We start from the raw sequence: 20,626 nt of genomic DNA, 5'->3' as shown, positions 1-20,626 counted from the left end.
CAGGACCTATTAAAAGTATAAGAAGTTCAGTACAGGCTTGAGTACAGTATATAGAGTGGCCATGACGACAGAGGAAAGAAAGTATAGGAAGAGAGGGGCCTCATAAACCACACTGTGGAATGGTATGGCAGAGGAAAAGAACAGTTTTGAAAGGTGTTAACAATAATCCTAGCAAGAGATATTTGGGGTCAGAATTAAGAAATAGATTATTTGGTGACAGACTGGTTGTGGGAATGAGGAAGAAAGACAAGTCAAGGTTAAAGTGATACCACTGAAATGAAGAATGCAAAAGGAAACCCAGGGGCCAGGGGTGTAGTGTAGTGTAGCGTAGCGTAGCGTGTGTGTGTGTGTGTGTGTGTGTGTGTGATTTATCTATTTTAGAGAGAGGAAAAGAGAGGGAGGGAGGGAGGGAAAGAACTCATGAGTAGGGGGGAGGGGCAGAGAAAGAAGGAATCTCAAGCAGACACCGCACTAAGTGTGGAGCCTGACCTGGGGCTCAATCTCACAACCGTGAGATCATGACCTGAGCCAAAAACCAAGTCAGAGGCTTAACGGACTAAGCCAACCAGTTTGTTTGATAATCTCAGTTGGTGGGAATCATCTGACTTCTGTTTTCCTATCAATTAACTTATATGTATGCCTTCTCTAAAACGGAGTTTTATTATAAATTATATATTTTAACTACTTTATAAAATAACTGTAAGAAATAAAGGCAAGCCAGCATAACCTCACCAAAATCTTTAAGATGTCTTAGAGACAGCAGACGGAAAGAATGAAATGAAAATAGGAAAAACTTACTAGGTCTAAATATTGCATAAGCTTCTCAATTTACATATTAGGTTCCAAATTTTTACTTGAAAATCATTTGAAATCTAGAATATATTTTCTCAAAAAAAATAATGAGATATAAAGTAGAGCTGAACTCTAGAATTACACAAGTTTTAGATCAACCTGCTAAAGAACCAACCTCACCACAACCACCAAAGGACTGCAGTTAGGACAACAGGCTACTCTAAAGTTAGACTGCCTGGAGTTCAATTTCTACCTCCTCTACTATTTACTGTGTAACCTTGGCAAGTTAACTGTTCAGGTCTAAGACTCCTCACTTTTAAAGTAGATGTGATAGAGGTGCCTACCTGGCTCAGCGGGTAGAGTGTATGACTCTTGATCCAGGGTTGTAAGTTCAAGCCCCATGCTGGGTGTAGAGATTACTTAAAAATAACATCTTTAGGGCGCCTGGGTGGCTCAGCTGGTTAAGCGACTGCCTTCGGCTCAGGTCATGATCCCGGAGTCCCGGGATCGAGTCCCGCATCGGGCTCCCTGCTCAGCAGGGAGTCTGCTTCTCCCTCTGACCTTCCTCCCTCTCATGCTCTCTGTCTCCCATTCTCTCTCTCTCAAATAAATAAATAAAATCTTTAAAAATAAATAAATAAATAAATAAAAATAACATCTTTATATATATATGTTTATTTTTTAAAGATTTTATTTTATTTATTTGAGAGAGAGAGTGAGAGAGAGAGCACAAGATGGGGGAGGGTCAGAGGGAGAAGTAGACTCCCCACTGAATAGGGAGCCCAACGCAGGACTCGATCCTAGGACTCCGGGATCATGACCTGAGCCAAAGGCAGGCGCCCAACCAACCGAGCCATCCAGGCACCCTAAAAATAACATCTTAAAAAAAAAAATTAAAGATGATAGTATTACCTACTTCAAAGAATTAACTATAAGGAATAAGAAAGATAATCCATTTAAAGCACTTAGCATATTCGTTCTTCTAACATGTATTTATTGAGCACCAACTATGTGTCAGGCACTAATTCTAAGCACTGGCAATAAAGCAGTAAACAAAAAAGAAAGTTGGACTTTATGTTCTTATATAAGGAGACAAATAACAAAATATCTAAAAAAAAATAAATGCTATGAAAAATAAAGTAGGATAAAAAAGATAAAGAGTGACAAGGAGGGGGGTAGTAGTTTGGCAGTAGGAAAGGTCCTCTAATGAGGAGACATCTGAACAGAGACTTTTTAAGGGAATGAAGGAGAGAATCATGTAGATAAATGGAGAAGGAAATCAGATCCATTTCTGGCAATACAGAAAACTTACAAAATCCAGAAAAATATTCCTTATTCAGAACTGCTTAAAATGGTGAATATTAAGAACCAAAAAAAGGTTGTTGTTTTGTTTTGTTTTGTTTTTCATAAATGGTTGAGCTGAAGAGAAAGTAAGAAAAATCTTTAGAGGTAGGAAAAAACAAACCTTCAGTGAGTACTGAGGCTTGCCCTGAGAGCATCCACCCATCTTTAGTGGTTTACAAATTGGCTCTAAAGGGGCTGCCTGGGGGGCGCCTGGTTGGCTCAGTCGTTAAGCGTCTGCCTTCAGCTCGGTTCATGATCCCGGGGTCCTGGGATCGAGTCCTGCATCAGGCTCCCTGCCCAGCGGGAGGCCTGCTTCTCCCTCTCCCACTCCCCCTGCTTGTGTTCCCTCTCTCGCTGTGTGTCTCTCTCTGTCAAATAAATAAATAAATAAATCTTTTAAATAAATAAATAAAAATAAAGGGGCTGCTTAGGGGAAAAGGATAAAAAGCTTGGGGCCTAAACAAGGAGGGAAATCTGAAGAACAACACTCTCTCAATGGGTAAATGGGGGACATGCTCAGCATAGAACACGGTGGACATATTTGCCTATCTCAACCTGGGCAGAAGAGAAAAAATGTCTACCTCCTCTCACTCCAGTTTGAGGACAAAATTCATACCAAGTGTCAGGTCTAACAAAATTCAAACTAAAAATTTAGTTTTGAGAGATTCTGAGCTAGAAAACACTAGAGGGGTGCCTGGGTGGCTCAGTCAACAGAGAGACTGACTTTTTTTTTTTTTTTTTAAGATTTTATTTATTTATTTGACAGAGAGAGACACAGTAAGAGAGGGAACACAAGCAGGGGGAGTAGAAGAGGGAGAAGCAGGTTTCCTGCAGAGCAGGGAGCCTGATGCAGGGCTCGATCACAGGGCTCGATCCCAGGACCCTGGGATCATGACCTGAACCAAAGGCAGACGCTTAACGACTGAGCCACCCAGGCGCCCCGAGACTGACTCTTGATTTTGACTCAGGCCATGATCTCGGGGTCCTGGGATCAAGCCCCACAACAGGCTCCCCACTCAGCAGGGAGTCTGCTTGTCTCCCTCTCCTTCTATCCCTCCCCCTGCTTGTGCCCTCCCCCCTCTCTGTCCCTCTCTGTCTCTCAAGTGACTAAATAAATCTTTTTTTTTAAAAAGGAGAGACTAGAGCATGGGGGCACCTGAATGGCTCAGTCGGAGGAGCATGGGACTCTTGATCTCGGAGTTGTGAGTTCAAGTCCCATGCTGGGTGTGGAGATTCCTTGCTTAAATATAAAATCTTAAAAAAGAAAAAAAAAAAGTCTAGAGCATGACAGAAGCAAACATCAATTCACAAATAAATGTCCAAAGAATATAAGCTCAAATTTTTTTTAAAAAAATCACAAAATAAGAAACAGCCCCCACAAATCAGCAGAACAAGTCTTACAGAAACAGAACCCCAAACAACAAAGAAAATAAAAATGATCAGATAATGAAATACTGAAATGTTAAAGAAAATACGATATCAAAAATAGAAATGGGGGGGGCACCTGGGTGGCTCAGTCAGTTAAGCATCTGCCTTCAGCTCAGTTCACGATCCCAGGATCCTGGGACTGAGCCCTGCACTGGGCTCCCTGCTTAGTGTGGAGACTGCCCTCTGCCTCTCCCCCCACTCATGCTCTCTCTCTCTCTCTCTAATAAATAAAAAATATCTTTAAAAAAAATATAGGACTCAGGAAGAAACTATAAAATATGAATATGAAAAAATGAAACATTTCAAGATCTGAAATTTATAACATATTATTTATTGATATTTATAATATAATATAATTAGATATTTGAGAGGAGATCCTTCTAGGCAGAGGGAAAAACTAGAGCAGGGGGGCTACTGCTCCCAGAACTGAATAAGCAAGGAGGCAGAGTGGAAAGAAATGAGGACAAAGGGTAATACTTACTAGATCACACAAGCACTCAATAAATATTAGCTATTATCCCATAACTTCTACTGGAAAAAGGTGAGTTATAATCATTTCTTCTTTCCTATTTCAGTATCAAATATAGCAGCCAGAGAAGAGCTCCAGAAAACTCCAAGAAGGTTCAGAAGGGAATCAAAAAATAATTGCTTTCTATGAAGTGGAAACAGTCTTAAGTAGTAGTTCCAGTGCCAAGGAAGAAATCTGGGTCTTTTGTGAGCAAGATGAGAAAAAGGAAAAAGGAAACTATCCCTAAGTGATTCAGAAGATGAGTACCTGGAGGCAACAATGATCAAAAGAAAAAAAGGATCCAGCTGGAATTACCATTTCAAAGTGGGGGGGTGGTTAAAAATTTCACAAGTGGGGGCGCCTGGGTGGCTCAGATGGTTAAGCGTCTGCCTTGGGCTCAGGTCATGATCCCAGGGTCCTGGGATCGAGTCCCACATCAGGCTCCCTGCTCCTTGGGAGCCTGCTTCTCCCTCTGCCTCTCTCTCTCTCTCTCTGTCTCTCATGAATAAATAAATAAAATCTTTAAAAAAAAAAAAAAAATTTCACAAGTGGGGTGCCTGGGTGGCTCAGTCGTTGGGCGTCTGCCTTCCGCTCAGTCCCTGATCCCAGGGTCCTAGGATCAAGCCCTGCATCAGGCGCCCTGCTAAGCCCCTCCCTCTCCCACTCCCCCTGCTTGTGTTCCCTCTCTCGCTGCCTCTCTGTCAAATAAATGAATAAAATCTTTAAAAAACAACAACAAAAATTTCACAAGTCAACATTTACATTCTATAGCAGTGGGAATCTAGAATAAATTAAACTCTCAAAGATATGCCAAATTTTTCCACTTTAACTTTAATGCTCAACTTTTTCCAAATCTTTTCAAGAGATAGTAATAAGCAGCAAAGCTATAATTTAATTTTTCTTTTCTTTCATATTGGCCCTCTGGCTAAGGCACTAACAAAACCATGAACAAAACACAAGTAATGCAGATTAAGAATAATATTCATAGGGTGCCTGGGTGGCTCAGATGGTTAAGCCTCTGCCTTCGGCTCAGGTCATGATCCTGGAGTCCCAAGATCGAGTCCCGCATTGGGCTCCCTGCTCGGCGGGGAGTCTGCTTCTCCTTCTGACCCTCCTCCCTCTCCTGCTCTCTGTCTCTCATTCTCTCTCTCAAATAAATAAATAAAAAATCTTTAAAAAAAAAAAAGTTCTTTATTAAAAAAAAGAATAATATTCATAAATCACAAATTAGATGTGTGATCAATCCCTAATATAATAAGCTGGTAATTTCATTTTTTCCTGGTTATCAAAGAAAATTGATTGGTGGATATCTTAAACATGTATAAATTATCATGCATAGGGAAACTGTTATTAAAGAATCAAATAAAGCATGCAGTGCTAAATCAATGAAGTTTTAAGATAATTCATTTTCTCAAAGCTTATCACTCTTATTGTTTCTGATTATCATAAACTAATTTTTCAATTAATACAATTCTTGAGGAATTTAGTTAAGTGGCCATTTTCTTTAATTCTAATACGAGCCCCTAACTTATATTAATAGTCACACAGGATAACATAGTGTAGAGGATTCAGGTTCAAACAACCTGGGTCTAAATCCCATCTTACATCTTTAATTTCCCCAATCCTGTTTTCTCATTATAAAACAAGTTTAATAAAGTACTACCTCAAGTAGCTGTTTTGTGAATTAAATGAGATAATCCTTATAAAAGACTTATGTTGGCTATGTGTAATCAACACTCAGTCACACACCCTGACTTACATCCAAGTTCAGCTTTATTACAACTGGGTCACAGGACAAAGGATTAATTTCAGTCTTTCCTCCTGAAGCTTACTTGAATAATTTGATGTAACTGTTCATGAACAATGTATTTAACCTACAAAATATAAAATCAGTGTCTAACAATATAAACTAGAAAAATATTTAGACAATATACTATGCTGAATTTAGAACTTGGCTAACCTGAGTCATTTTTTTAAATGTCTCGCTTAAAGTAAATAAAGTAAATAAATCAACAGAACAGTCTACTGTTCTGAAACAAGGCTCCTGAAAAATTAGCTCAAAATCCAGGATTACATAACACCCTTGTAAACAACCCCCCTTGGAGATGACAGAACTTAACTACTAGACAAAAAAAACAGTATATGTGAATAACTAAAAATATAAAAGAACCAAGACAGAAGAAAAAAATAGAGTATATTTTTTTTTTAAAATACAAATTTGAAGAACTTCTAAAAATATAGTCACTAAAAAGAAAAACTCAAAAGAACAGGTTAGACTACAGATTAGATGGAAATGAAGAAGAAACCAGAAGAAAGATATGATCACAAGAAAGACCGAAAATGTAAAGATTAAGAGACATGAAGGATAGAATGGAGAAAAAAATGAACATGTCATGTATTGGGAGTTCCAAAATACAAACAGATAAAATGAATAGGGCGCCTGGGTGGTTCAGTCAGTTAAGCAGCTGCCTTGGGCTCAGATCATGATCCCAAGGTCCTGGGAGCCCTGAATCGGGCTCCCAGCTCAGTGGGGAGTCTGCTTCTCCCTCTGCCTCAGACCCTCCCCGCTGCTTGTGCTCTCACGCTCTTTCTCTCAAATGAATAAATAAAAACTTTTTAAAAAATAGATAAAATGAAGAAAAGCCATTATTTGTGAGAATTTCCCAAAAAAACCCAAATTCTCAAATTTAGGAAGCACAACCACCAGTAGGTAAGTTATGGTGAAAACTACAGAACCCCAAAACCAAAGGAAAAAATCTAAAAAGCAACCACAGAAACAGATTAGCTGGAAAGTTAAGCAATTAAAACTATAACAGGGGCAACTTCAATAACAGACTAGAGGGGGAACAGAACAGAATCTTCAAAATATTAAGAGAAAATTATTGTCAACTAGAATTCTGCATCCAGCTAAACTATATTCAAGATCAAGGGAAATATGAGGAAATTTCTAAACAAATACTGAGTTTACCACTCAAAGACCTTCACTAAAAGAACTACTGGGCGCCTGGGTGGCTCACTCAGTTTAAGCATCCAACTTTTGACGTCAGCTCAGGTCATGATCTCAGGGTTGCAAAGATCAAGGCCCACGTCAGACTCTGCACTGGGCCTAGAGCCTGCTTAAGATTCTCTCTCCCTCTTCCTCTGCCCCTCCCCCCTCAAAAAAAAAAAAAAAAACTACTAAGGGACACACTTTAGAAATAGAACCAAGAAATAGAGTGAGATGCAAGACATACGTATGAGACAACCATTTAGTAAACATCAGTAAATCTAAGAACTATGAAGAAATATAATCTTCCTGTTCTCCAATATTCAGTGTCTCTGACTGTAAGAAGTTAAGTTTCATCCTATGAAACTCAAGCATGGCATGATAAATTCAAATATAGCCATACGCTTTCCCCTGACCAATAATTAATAGCATGTCACTTGGGAGCAGAAACTCTAAGAGCCTCAAAGTTCAATATTGTACAAAGTCTGAGGAAGGGAATGACAAGAGATAAGTCAAGATCCAGATTACTTATCTGTCATATTAAGGAACTTGGCCTTTACCCAGAAAAGAATGAAAAACTATAGAAAGATTTTGAAAGGAAAAATCAAATGGTCAGATTTTAACTTTACATAAAATACTCCAGGAGTTGTGGAAGGTATTTTAAAGAAGAGACTAGAGAAGCAGGAATACCAGCAAGCAAGCTATTGCAACTATACAGGAAAAAAGTGACAAGTACTGAACTAGTGCAGTATACTGAAGATGTAGAAGAGAGAAAGGTATTCAGAAATATTCAGTATTCCAAATCATATTCCAAACACCAACATTCAAATTAATGACCCAGAATGATCACAGAAAAGACCAAACCACAATGCACTGTTAAATATCACTAAAAAGTTAAAAGTTCAAATTCAGTGTTTTTTAAGATTTTTTTTTTAAAGTAATCTCTACACCCAACGTGGGGCTCAAACCTACAACCTCAAGATCAAGAGTCACATGCCCTACCAACTGAACAAACCAAGCGCCCTCAAATTTGGTTCTACCAAAACAAAGTCAGAATAGAAATGTACTGGCAAAACAATAAAGGACGTTAAAAATTCATCCACATGGCATCCTTCCCCCCACCCCCCCCGCCACCTCATTCCAGATAGGGTTATAATAGGGTCAGAAATTAAATACCACATTGTATTTCACTTACATATTGCCATTAGATTGTCTAGAAGTTTTAGATGGGTAAGAGGGGAGAAAATAAAGAATTCTTAGTAAAAGATATGTGACAGACATCATCACCATCTCCTAATATTAATTATAAATGGGTGCCTGGGTGGCTCAGTCGGTTAAGCGACTGCCTTCGGCTCAGGTCATGATCCTGGAGTCCCGGGATCGAGTCCCGCATCGGGCTCCCTGCTCGGCGGGGAGTCTGCTTCTCCCTCTGATCCTCCCCCCTCTCATGTGCTCTCTCTCTCTCTCAATCTCTCTCTCTCAAATAAATAAATAAAACCTTTAAAAAAAAATTATAAATGTCACAAAGATGATTAATTTTCAAAAGACAGGAATAAGAATGGGGTATACTTGTAAAGTATGAGAAAATCAATCTAATTAACTGAAGGATAGATGTATAGTTAAAGAAATGGGGTACTGAGAGGCCCAAGAATTGACACTCTAAACTCCATGAAGACAAAGTCCATACCTCTCTTATTCATTGTTTTATTCCCAGCACCCACCTGACACCATGTCTGGCACACCATCTCTGCTCCACAAATATTCATTAAATGAATGAATGGATTGATCCCATTAAAAACAGACATATGTTTCATAAAACAGAACAATCTCATTTTATTAAAGCATAAAAGAGACAGGTCTAGTCAAAATAGCAACATGTAAAATTTTGTTCATAGTTGACTCTTTGACTTCTTTAATAAATGTCTTATTTGAAAATTTAAAAGCTAAGCCCTAGTTAAATTTATACTCTAATTTATAGGAAGAAAAGATCATCTTGTCCCATAAATTTGAGTATATGGTACTTTATTGAGTAAATCTATCATGAAAGCAAATCAACTTCAAGGAAAGGTCATATGAACATTAGAAGCCTATAAATACATCCTGACAAATAACCAAAGACAACAACTGGTATTACCTTCTGCAACTGATGAACAAAAGCATTATCCTTTCCTATTAATGTGCTCACTGTGATCAGTATATAGTCACAAAAAAGATTATTAAAATCCCACTCTCTTGGGGCACCTGGCTGGTTCTTGATCTCAGAGTCATGAATTCAAGGCCCACGTTGGGGGTAGAGTTTACTTAAAAAATAAATAAAATTTTTTAAAAAATTAAAATTTTTTAAAAATCTACTTTCTTATAGGATCAATATACAAGGTCATTTCAATCCTGGAAGTTAAGCTAACTCTTTTTTTAACATTTTTTTATGTATTTGATAGGGGTGCCTAGGTGGCTCAGTCATTAAGCATCTGCCTTCGGCTCAGGTCATGATCTCGGGGTCCTGAAATCGAGCCCTGCATCGGGCTCCCTGCTTCACAGGAAGCCTGCTTTTCCCTCTCCCACTCCCCCTGCTTGTGTTCCTTCTCTCGCTGTGTCTCTCTCTGTCAAAATAAATAAATAAAATCTTTAAAAAAAAAAATTTTTTTATGTATTTGAGAGACAGAGTGAACGTGAGCAAGAGAGAGCACGAGCAGGGGGAGGGGGAGGGGCAGAGGAAGAGGAAGAAACAGGCTCTCCACTGAGCACCCCAGGATCATGACCTGAGCCTAAGGCAGACGCTTAACTGACTGAGCCACTCAGGCACCCCTAAGCTAACTAAATCTTAACCATGGAAATAAAGAAGCAAATTCCAGTATCTTGCATAATGATTAACTATGTCATTAATTCCAACCAATTTAAAAATCACATTCAAAAAATAAAAAATAAAAATCACATTCACTAAAACCTCTCTTTTCCTAACATGCATTTTAGGATTTAAAGTAGGGGGGGAAAAAAAAACCCTACCTTCTATAAGGCAAATCTTGACTATGTTAGGCAGCTCCTAAACAATCCAGATACTTTCCGAGTTCCTATTCAATTACATAATTGAAAGATGCCTTAAGCCACTTTTTTACATTTAAGGTTTTTTGTAATTATAAACCATATACGGCTTAGTGGTTAACAGCTCAGGTTGTGGATTCCGAGCTTGAATCTCAGCAATATTACTTGCTCAGTGACTTAAGCAAGCTACTTATACTCTCTGTCTCAGTTTCATCATTTATAAAGTGAATATTAAAAGAGTACAGTCTGTTCTGCTGTAACTTACATCTTTGCCTTGAATTACCTCCTACAGGATTGTTAAAGAGTAGAATAATGTAGATGCAATCCTGGTTTATATGTAATTTTTTCCAACAGAATTAAAAAGAAATACTTGGCAGTATGTAAAGATCTTACGTAAACCTAAAAAACTGCAGAACTGCTTTCCTATAATGCAAATAGTACCTGGTTTAATGATTCCAAGAACTAGTATACTTTTTCTACAACATTAAGTATCCAACAATCTGCAAGTACAAATGAAAAAATTGCAAAGATATTTCTCTCTGTATTAAAACAATGAATTAATGAGGAAAGCTACACCTTGGATCAGATTTTTAGTACTGATAAAAATGTTGTCTATTGGAAGATAAGAAATCAAGCCTACATCTCAAACAAGAAAGCATAAGCTCCAGGGTTAGTACCACAAAGTGAATGTGATGCTAACATGAAAATACTAGTAGAGGGGCGCCTGGGTGGCTCAGTCGTTAAGTATCTGTCTTCGGCTCAGGTCATGACCCCGGGGTCCTGGGATCGAGCCCCACATCGGGCTCCCTGCTCAGCGGGAAGCCTGCTTCTCCCTCTCCCACTCCCCCTGCTTGTGTTCCCTCTCTCGCTATGTCTCTGTCAAATAAATAAATAATCTTAAAAAAAAAATACTAGTAGAGATTTAATATCCCTACTATTTTCATCAGGATTATTATTGATTTTTTTAGTATTCTGGTCACAAGGTGCCACAGGTTTTGAATGGTCCACCCCAATCCTATTTTTCCCCCATAAATCCTATTATTTAGTCCGCTTTTGCAGAACACAAGGCATTTTGGCAGAAACACCTAACTACTTGTGAGAACTGTAGGAATTAAATTGGGTTAATACATCGAACAGAACCTGGCACACTCAGTAAGTCTTAGATATCGCTATTATCTATTATAACCAAAATAACATTACTTTCAACTCAAAAGCATATCAATTATCAATGTATGTTTCCCCTACCTCAAGAGCCATAGATCATCCCACCAACACCGAAAATAAAAACTGTGAACCCAAAAAATCTTTTTTTATTATCTTATGTTAATCACCATACATTACATCATTAGTTTTTGATGTAGTGTTCCATGATTCATTGTTTGCGTGTAACACCCAGTGCTCCATTCAGTACGTGCCCTCTTTAATAGCCACCACCAGGCTAACCCATCCCCCCACCCCCCTCCCCTCTAGAACTTTGAAAATAGATTAAGAACCATAAATCCACATGTTTTGGTAAACTAACAAAATCACCCACTCATACTTCTGGCCACTAGCATTGCCTTACCCATCCACAGACACCTACAGTAAGGAAAATTAATGTTATGGATTTTGTGTACACTTGATGTCTATTAATTTCACAGAAATTTGATCTAAGAAAATGAGTCAGTGATGTTAATCATTTTATAATACCTTTATATAATTTTCTTTAATAATTAATATTCTTCCTCCATTTCAGATACCAATCATTCTCTTAAATCCAAGCCTACTTTGTTTCTAGAAAACATTTGGGTTTTTGTTTGTTTTCAAAGTTTTATTTAAGTAATCTCTACACCCAATGTGGGGCCCAAACTCACAATCCCAAGATCAAGAATCTCAAGCTCTTCCGACTGAGCCAGCCAGGCGCCCCTAGATTTGTTGACACCCATTTGAAACTGATTAACTATCATATAATTATCAGGCCTATTTTTTTTAAGTTTCATGTATTAACATAAAACCAACACTTTTTAAAAAATGCTTCGTGTTAAAATGTTTTCATATACAAATGTTATTTATAAGCTCTGAGATATAATAATTACTTTTATTCACAATATTGAAGCCCAAAGATCATGAAGACTAGATTCAACTAGATATAAATAGGATTTAAGATAACATATTTGTATTGGGTGCCTGGGTGGCTCAGTCCATTAAGTGTCCAACCCTTGATTTTGGCTCAGGTCATGATCTCAAGAGTCATGAGATCAAGCCCCCCATAGGGTTGGCTCAGCATGGAGCGTGCTTGGGATTCTCTGCCTCTCCCTCTGCCCCTCCCCCCCACTCGCACATGCTCTCTCTCTTAAATAAATAAATAAATAAATAAATAAATAAATAAATAAAATTTTAAGAAGATTACATATTTGTATTACTTTATGAGAAAAGTATTTCCACTAGAAACAACAAAACCCAAAAACCGCATCAGAGGCCTAATTATTTACAATTCTCATAGCTTTATAAGATTTACTGAGATTTTTATAAATAAAAATTCCACACCAATGAAGTTAGTATTCACTAAATAAAGATCTCATTAGGCAAAAAGAATATCTTTTTCAGTTTCCAAGCAATAGACATATTTCTAATAAAACATAATTGAGACCTCATCAGTTTTCATCTTTCTCTAAAACTATACATGGAAAATCCAGCCCCTCACCTCGCTCTAAAACTGCAATTTTGGGGGTGCCTGGGTGGCTCAGTTGTTAAGCGTCTGCCTTCAGCGCAGGTCATGATCACAGGATGCTGGGATCAAGCCCCACATCAGGCTCCCTGCTCAGCTGGAGGCCTGCTTCTCCCTCTCCCCCTGCTTGTGTTCCCTCTCTCACGGTCTCTCTCTCTGTCAAATAAATAAATAAAATCTTCCTAAATAAATAAATAAATAAACTGCAATTTTTTTAGAATATAAATTACTAAAAGACCGATAACTCTGGTCAAAAGAAGTCTGAGAAATAAATGCAAACACCCAGGTGCATTTTGTTTCTAACAAAATTTAGAGCATGAACATCAGACAGTTATATATCCTTAGAAGTCATTTGGTATCCAATTTCCTACCCAAAGCAAGAATCTGCTCTACAAAATCCCTAATATGCAGTCTTCCACAACCTCCATCAACAAGAAATTCTGTATTTAACATATATTACTTTTACACATATATTACTTTTATACAAATCCAATTAAATCTCTGAAGAATCAGAAAAGATACACAAAGACACACAAAACACCTTAAAAATGTAAAACTAGTAGTGTTTTATGAAGTTAGTTTAGCAAATTAGAAAGAATTCATGTACATTTCCACTTAATTTAACAAACATTTTTGAAGTACCAAACACTAAAAAATTCTAGAGGTACAAAGATAAATAAAACAATTTATTACCTAAGTACTATAAAACAAAAATGCATTCTGGATATTTTTCTTTCACATATACAAAAACTATTAAAAATATTTTTAAAAATATATGTGTGGAAAGAAATACCTTATAATATAAAAACTAAATATACTAGATAAATTAGGCTAGGTCAGTATGAAAAACAAAAAGCTTCCTCTATTAATTCACAAACAAAAGAAAAATTCTGACTTTTCAGTTTTCCAAATGATTTCTCAGTTTAAAATGAACCAATTTAAATGGAAACAAGAATGTATACCTGCAGGGACTTAAATGATCAAATCTATCACCTCCAAGAAACTATGAAGTTTTTAAAATTCATCAATTCACCTACATTTCTTTTAATTATCAACATTAATAAACAAACTAACAATATCTACTCATGATCTATATAAATGTTCATATACTTTGAACCATTTATTCCACTTCTAGAAATTTCAATACACAAAGCCACCTAAAGGGCGCCTGGGTGGCTCACTTGGTTGGGAGACTGCCTTTGGCTCAGGTCATGATCCTGGAGACCCAGGATGGAGTCCTGCATCAGGCTCCCTGCTGGGGGGGGGGGGGGGGAGTCTGCTTCTCCCCTCTGACCCTCCCCCCTCTCAAGCGCTCGCTCTCAAATAAATAAATAAAATCTTAAAAAAAAAAAAAAGATTGGGGCGCCTGGGTGGCTCAGTTGTTAGGCATCTGCCTTCAGCTCAGGTCATGATCCCAGGGTCCTGGGATCGAGCCCCACGTCGGGCTCCCTGCTCCACGGGAAGCCTGCTTCTCCCTCTCCCACTCCCCCTGCTTGTGTTCCCTCTCTCTCTGTCAAATAAATAAAATCTTTTTAAAAAAAAGATTATGTAGGGTTTTAAAAAAAAAGCTACCTAAAGAAGCATTTCAATAGCAAAAAAAAAATTTTTTTACTCAAATAATTCATCTCCTCATACAGTGAAAACTATAAAACATTGATTAAAGAAATTAAGGAAGACCTCGATAAATGGAAAGACAGTCCATATTCATGGAATGGAAAACTCAGTATTCCTCAAAGTTATCTATAGGTTCAACACCTCCCCATCAAAATCCCAGCTTGCTTTTTCACAGAAACTGACAAGCTGATCCTACAATTAACACAGAAATGCAAAGAACCAAGAATAGCCAAAACAACCTTGGAAAAAAAAAAAAAAGTAAAGTAAAAGGACACACATCACTATTTCAAAACTTACCACAAGGCTACAGTAATTAAGATAGTGTGGCTGTGGTAAAGAACAGACATACAGATCAAAGGAAAAAAAGTCCAGATAAATCCTTACACTTATGGTCAACCGATTTTTGACAAAATTCAGCAGGAAAGAATACCCATTTCAACAAAGAGCAGTAATAGCCACATACAAAAAGATGAATTTAGACTCTATCATTCTGTCACATACAAAAACCAACTCAAAATGGGGGCACCTGGCTGACTTAGAAGAGGGTGGGACTCTTGATCTCAGGGTTGTGAGTTTGAGCCCCATGTTGGGTGTAGAGATTATTTGAATAAATAAAACTTTTTTAAAAAAATCAACTCAGAATGGATCACAGGCCTAAATGCAAGAGCTAAAACTATGAAACATCTTGAACACAGGATGTAAATGTTCTAAAATTAGATTGTGGTAATGCCTGCACAGCTCTGTAAACTTGATAAAAATCACTAAATTGTATACTAAAACAAGTGATTTTTATGGTATGTAAATTATACCTCAACAAGGTTTTTAAAAACAAGTCATTTCTAAAAAATCACCATGGCTATTAAATAAATTCAGAAGAACTATATAGTATATGGCAGAGCCAATGAGGCTGGTAATAGCTATATAGAAATAAAAAATTATAAGGTTGGAATATGATGACTTATCTAAACAAATATTAAAATAACAGTAAATACTTATAATAGCACTCAATGTACCACACATTATTTTAAGTGCTTTACAAGTATTTATTCATTTAATCCTGGCTACAGTGTAGTTTCCCCCTTGTACATAGGAAAAGCTATAGTACAAAGAGTTTAAAAAAACTTGCTCAAAATCCCAATAGGGTGTTGAGGTAATGAATGACTTTTTTCCTCTTAAACAAGTATCTTTGAAAAGAATAGTGGACATCATCGGTCGCTTATCCAACTATCCATTTACCCTTTCAATTTTTTTTAAAGATTTTATTTGAGAGAGAGAGAGAGAGAGAGAGAGAGAGCGAGCGAGCAGGCAGAGGGAGAGGAAGAAAGAATCCCAAGCAGGCTCTACACCCAGCATGGAGCTGGACTCGGGGCTGGATCCCAGGACCCCAAGATCATGACCTGAGCCAAAGTCAAACGCTTAACCAACTGAGCCACCCAGGCGCCCTACCCTTTCAGTCTCTTACCCAGATTTTTCTTTGTGTATCTACCTCTCCCCAGACATGCCATGTACTTCAGAGAAAATCAACCCCATCCTTAGGTATAGTAGTTGGCCCTGGTTTGCTTACGCCAATCAACCATTTCAATGACCACCGTCACTAGTTCACTAATCAGGTCATGACTCTTACTTGGAATGTTAGGACAGTGAGGCTCTCCCAAGAGATGTGAACAAAAATATACATGGTCCCAACCACTACTAGCAGCCATCCTACAATCATGAGAGGAACAGCAACAGACTGAAGAAAGCAGAACAGAAATGGAAAGAAACTGATCTTTATTACTACTGTTACTCTAAGTCTTGCCCTACCTTTGGACTTGGAGATAAATGAGCCTATAAATCCTTTTTATTGTGTTTAAAACCAGTTCAAGTTTTCTATTACTTACAACATGATGTACAAATTCATGGGGGTTGGGGGAGCACATTAAGAAGCATTTTGTGTTATTATCTTTCTAATAAACATTCATATTAAAGGCTTGAAAAATAACTACCTGAAATTTTATATGTCTCACACAGTAGTTTGTAGTATTTTAATTGGACATTTTAAAATGTTATTTTTTAAAATATCGATTTCCAATTCTTCCTGAAAAATCAAAAGCTATGACACCTTTGGGCCATGTTACTGTAGTCCAACAACCAACCAGAATGGAATAGAAACTGCCTCTCTAAGTCTACAAGTACACCCTCTGCACACAGTCAATACGAATGAACGGAGCCTCTATGTGATGTGCTCAGGTCCTATAGGTATCACAAGTTTGCACCGTTAGTATCTTTAGCAGGACCTGTATCAAATGACATGTAATGAGTCATAAAAAGTTATGTTCTACCTTTTAAGCTTTAACATTTTAATTAAAATCATACACTTATTAAACAAATTTCATTAAAACATGTATTTGTCACTAGCCCATGGGAAACACTATTCTTGAACTGAATACCTTTAAAGACCTGATGGAAGCCTTAAACTCAGCAACAAGTTCCTGAAAACATGCCAATACATTAATTACGCTGGGTCCAAATGTCTGACAAATGATTTTAGCATACAGATTTAAAAAAAATGAAATGGTTTTAAGTTGCAACAAGAAAAATGTAAACGTTGACTAAAACTTTGAAACACTTGGATACACAGGTGTGTACTATTAATCAAAACTTACCTATAAAACAGATTTGCAAAAGAAATTACAAGAACAGTGGTAAATTTCAAAGGAATTTTGGTCAAATTACAGTAAGGTCAAGCTACATTAGCAAATTTAGGAGGCAGCACTTTGTAAAGATCTCTGGAAGTATGTATGGCTTTACCACTAATTTGGACAACTCCAGGGGAGGGGAAGTTGTTAATTTTAACAGCACAAATATTATTACTTAAAGCAGCTAACACGTAATCAGTAAAAAACAATCAGTAGGACATAATCTACTTTAACAAAATGAGTCAAAAATAGGGAAAAGTTATAATAACTAAAATAGTTTAAACTTACTAATTAAAAATCCAGTGAAAGTAGGATAAAGGAGAACACAATAAGGATTCAGTGATACTGGTAATATACTGGTTAAGTAAGAAGATTCACAGGGCTAATATCATTATAATACTTCATTACTTACACATATTACATATTCTGTATTTTCACAATTTTATAAATTTTAATCCAATATACTGACTATAAAAAATGTTAATGATAATCTTTCTGCATCCACATGCCAAGTAAAAAAACCAACTGAATGACCAGAAAAATGGTCTGCTTTTAAGCAGTTTTTTTACTTTTTTTTTAATCTTTTTTTTTTTTTTAAAGATTTTATTTATTTATTTGAGAGAGAGAGAGTGAGAGACAGAGAGCATGAGAGGGGGGAGGGTCAGAGGGAGAAACAGACTCCCTACCGAGCAGGGAGCCAGATGCGGGACTCGATCCCGGGACTCCAGGATCATGACCTGAGCCGAAGGCAGTCGCTTAACCAACTGAGCCACCCAGGCGCCCAGTTTTTTTACTTCTTAAAGCAGTTTTGTGAAAGTTATTTGAATGTTAGAGGAAGAAATGAGGGGCGCTTGGATGGCGCAGTCAGTTAAGCCTCTGAGTTGATTTCGGCTCAGGTCATCTTCTCAGGGTCATGAGATCAATCCCCAAGTCGGGGTCTGGGCTTAGGGTGGAGTCTGCTGAAGATTCTCTCCTTTTTGAGTTCTACAGTGAAGCCCCCTCTGTGGGGGGAGATAGTAACACCTTGTAACTCAATACAGCTGGGTACTATTTACATAAACCAGAGCTGAGCCAGGCAGGAATTTGCTGATTAATTTATTTTTAATGCAGTGAAGTACACCATGCACCAAAATAAACTTTACTGTGTGTACCTTAAAAAAAAAGAAAAAGATTCTCTCCCTCTCCCTCTCCCCATTCCCTCAGCACACGTTCACTCTCTTAAAAAAGAAAGAAAGAAAGAAAGAAATGAATTTTACTGATGGAGATTTCATCATTAATATTAGGTGTTCTTATATTGAGGAAAGTTATGCCTGAGCTATAAATACCTGCTCAGAGAAGCAAACAATTCTACATCAACTCAAGAGACAGATGTACTCCTGGAAAGACTGCCATTCTAAGAATCACCAAATTGTAAGCAATCTATTCAACCTTTCAGGGTCTCAGTCTCCTCATCTATAAAATGAGATATATAGTAAAGTTATTGAAAGAAAAATTTAAAAACATATGTAAAGCACTTGGCCCATTGCCTGGCACATAGTAAACATCATAACTTCTGTAAAATCATTATTATTAATGTCATTTCCTTCTTCCAGCCTATCAGGAAATATTTAGGTGCCGTGGTACTAACAATGTTGAGACGGACTAGCTTACCAGATTCCCAAAATTTCAGTTCTCAAGATTTTCTAAAGACTGGCCAAGACCCTACATATCCATGAAGGAACATATAAAGTATTGTAAGGGAGAATGGAAAAGGGAGGAACTAATCTAATCCTGTGCTCTACATGAGAAGAGAATGAGGTGAAGAAGAGGTGTAACTGAACAGTTTCCCTCTCCTTTTACCAGACACCTATTACTCTGAAAACATGTAGCTGTGCAGAATTTAACCAATAGTCTTATATCTCTACCAGGCCTACAATTCTAGGCAGCATATAAGCAAACCATTACTACAGAATTTGGATTTTCCTTAATAAAATGCAGGTAACTCATGTTTGGTTGTCCACCTTCACACAGCGCATTCTAAAGAACAAAGGAGTTCGAATTCTCCTTTGCCAGTGGAATATTATATTTCACACACAAACAACTAATTATGGTCTATATCACTACCACATATTTCTGTTTGTCCTCAAGGTACATGAGGTTTAGAAACAGAAAAAGAAATTAAAAAAAAAAGTTTTCAAGTCTATTTTGAGGTAGAGGAATGAATCAATTTACCATTTACCTCCTTGAGACTTACAAACTTTTAAAGACCACAAACACACTAGATCCCCAAAGTTTTGATAATTGTTGAAACTGGATAACAGATACCAGAGAACTATCCTGTTTTTGTATATATTTGAACATTTCCATATATATGGTTTTTTAAAAATGTGTACATGTGTGTCTGATATTTATATATAAGCAAACAAAATGGTAGAAAATACCCTATTGTTCAAAGTTCTTATACTCTAATAGTAAGTGAATTTCATTTAGCTCCTTTCTCATTCTAGAAGTTGTACTGCAGGTGACCAGACTATTGGTAAAGGTCTAGTGAAGGAAATAATTAACTGCCCTGGAATAAAACAAGCCTAACCTTGAAAACACACAGGCAAAAGGGAAGAGTACTAAACAGTTATTACAGCTATTATACATTCATATTTGTTCCCATCTGTTATCTTCTAACACAGGTAAGTAGGCAGAAGAGGTGGAAGTATTTTTAAGGCCAAATTTACCTTTCATTCTTCAAATTGATGGGCAAGAGAAGTTGCAGTAAAGAAATCTAAAATGTTCCCATTAGAAATAACCATTTCTAAGAATGGAGTAGAGAAAAAGTATTGCTTATCCACCTTTCAAAAATAACATTCATAGTTCACAGTGTAACCGGCAACTTCCAATAACCAAGTATGCTTTACTGCTAGACATGCATTCACCAAAGAAATAGATTCGGTTATACTGCATCTGCCAGAATTCTCTTTTCAAACTGCCATTCAATTTTCACAAGATGTAACCCTAAATTCATTCCAAAATTTAATTTTTTGTTAGTTATGTCTAAAAATAAAACTGATCAAAATATAAATACTTTGTGGCAAATTAATCTTTCATCATGAACAAATCTTTGTTCATCTGTGAACAAAAGTTTCATGTTCAAAACTTACAGCAAAACGTAACTTAGGCAGACTCAAAAGAGTAAGTAGTATGTAGGGCATTTATTTCTCAAGTCCAAAAAAAGTCACGAAAATATCTTTAAAATGTTAAAGAGAAATGCAGACTTAGTTATATATCCCAAGAAAAAAAAAGTTTATATAATAAAACTCCTCCACTGGAACCCCCACAAAATACTTCCAAGCAACAATTATTTCCTTAGCACAAACGTGATCTGTTCACTTTCACAAAACCTGGAGCACCTAAATTTACATCATTCCCCATAAGCTGAAAAATACAAAAAAATTCTTTCATTTAGGTCAGTAGAATTTTGTGCTTCCATCCATGGAAAAAGCCATCAGCAATCTGAGTCAAGCACATGGCTCCAACTTTAACGTCTAGTTCCCCAACCC

General features: G+C 37.0%; 1 protein-coding gene across 4 annotated transcripts in view; it reads right to left on the bottom strand.

The window, feature by feature from the left end:
• Window positions 1–20,626, bottom strand: part of LRBA (LPS responsive beige-like anchor protein) — a 762,450-nt gene that overhangs the window by 741,567 nt on the left and 257 nt on the right. The gene's annotated exons all lie outside the window — the stretch shown is intronic.

Source organism: Neomonachus schauinslandi, chromosome 2, assembly GCF_002201575.2.
Source record: "Neomonachus schauinslandi chromosome 2, ASM220157v2, whole genome shotgun sequence".
Taxonomy (NCBI): domain Eukaryota; kingdom Metazoa; phylum Chordata; class Mammalia; order Carnivora; family Phocidae; genus Neomonachus; species Neomonachus schauinslandi.
The sequence above is the reverse complement of the archived record's forward strand: the minus strand, read 5'-3'. Positions and strand labels throughout refer to the sequence as shown.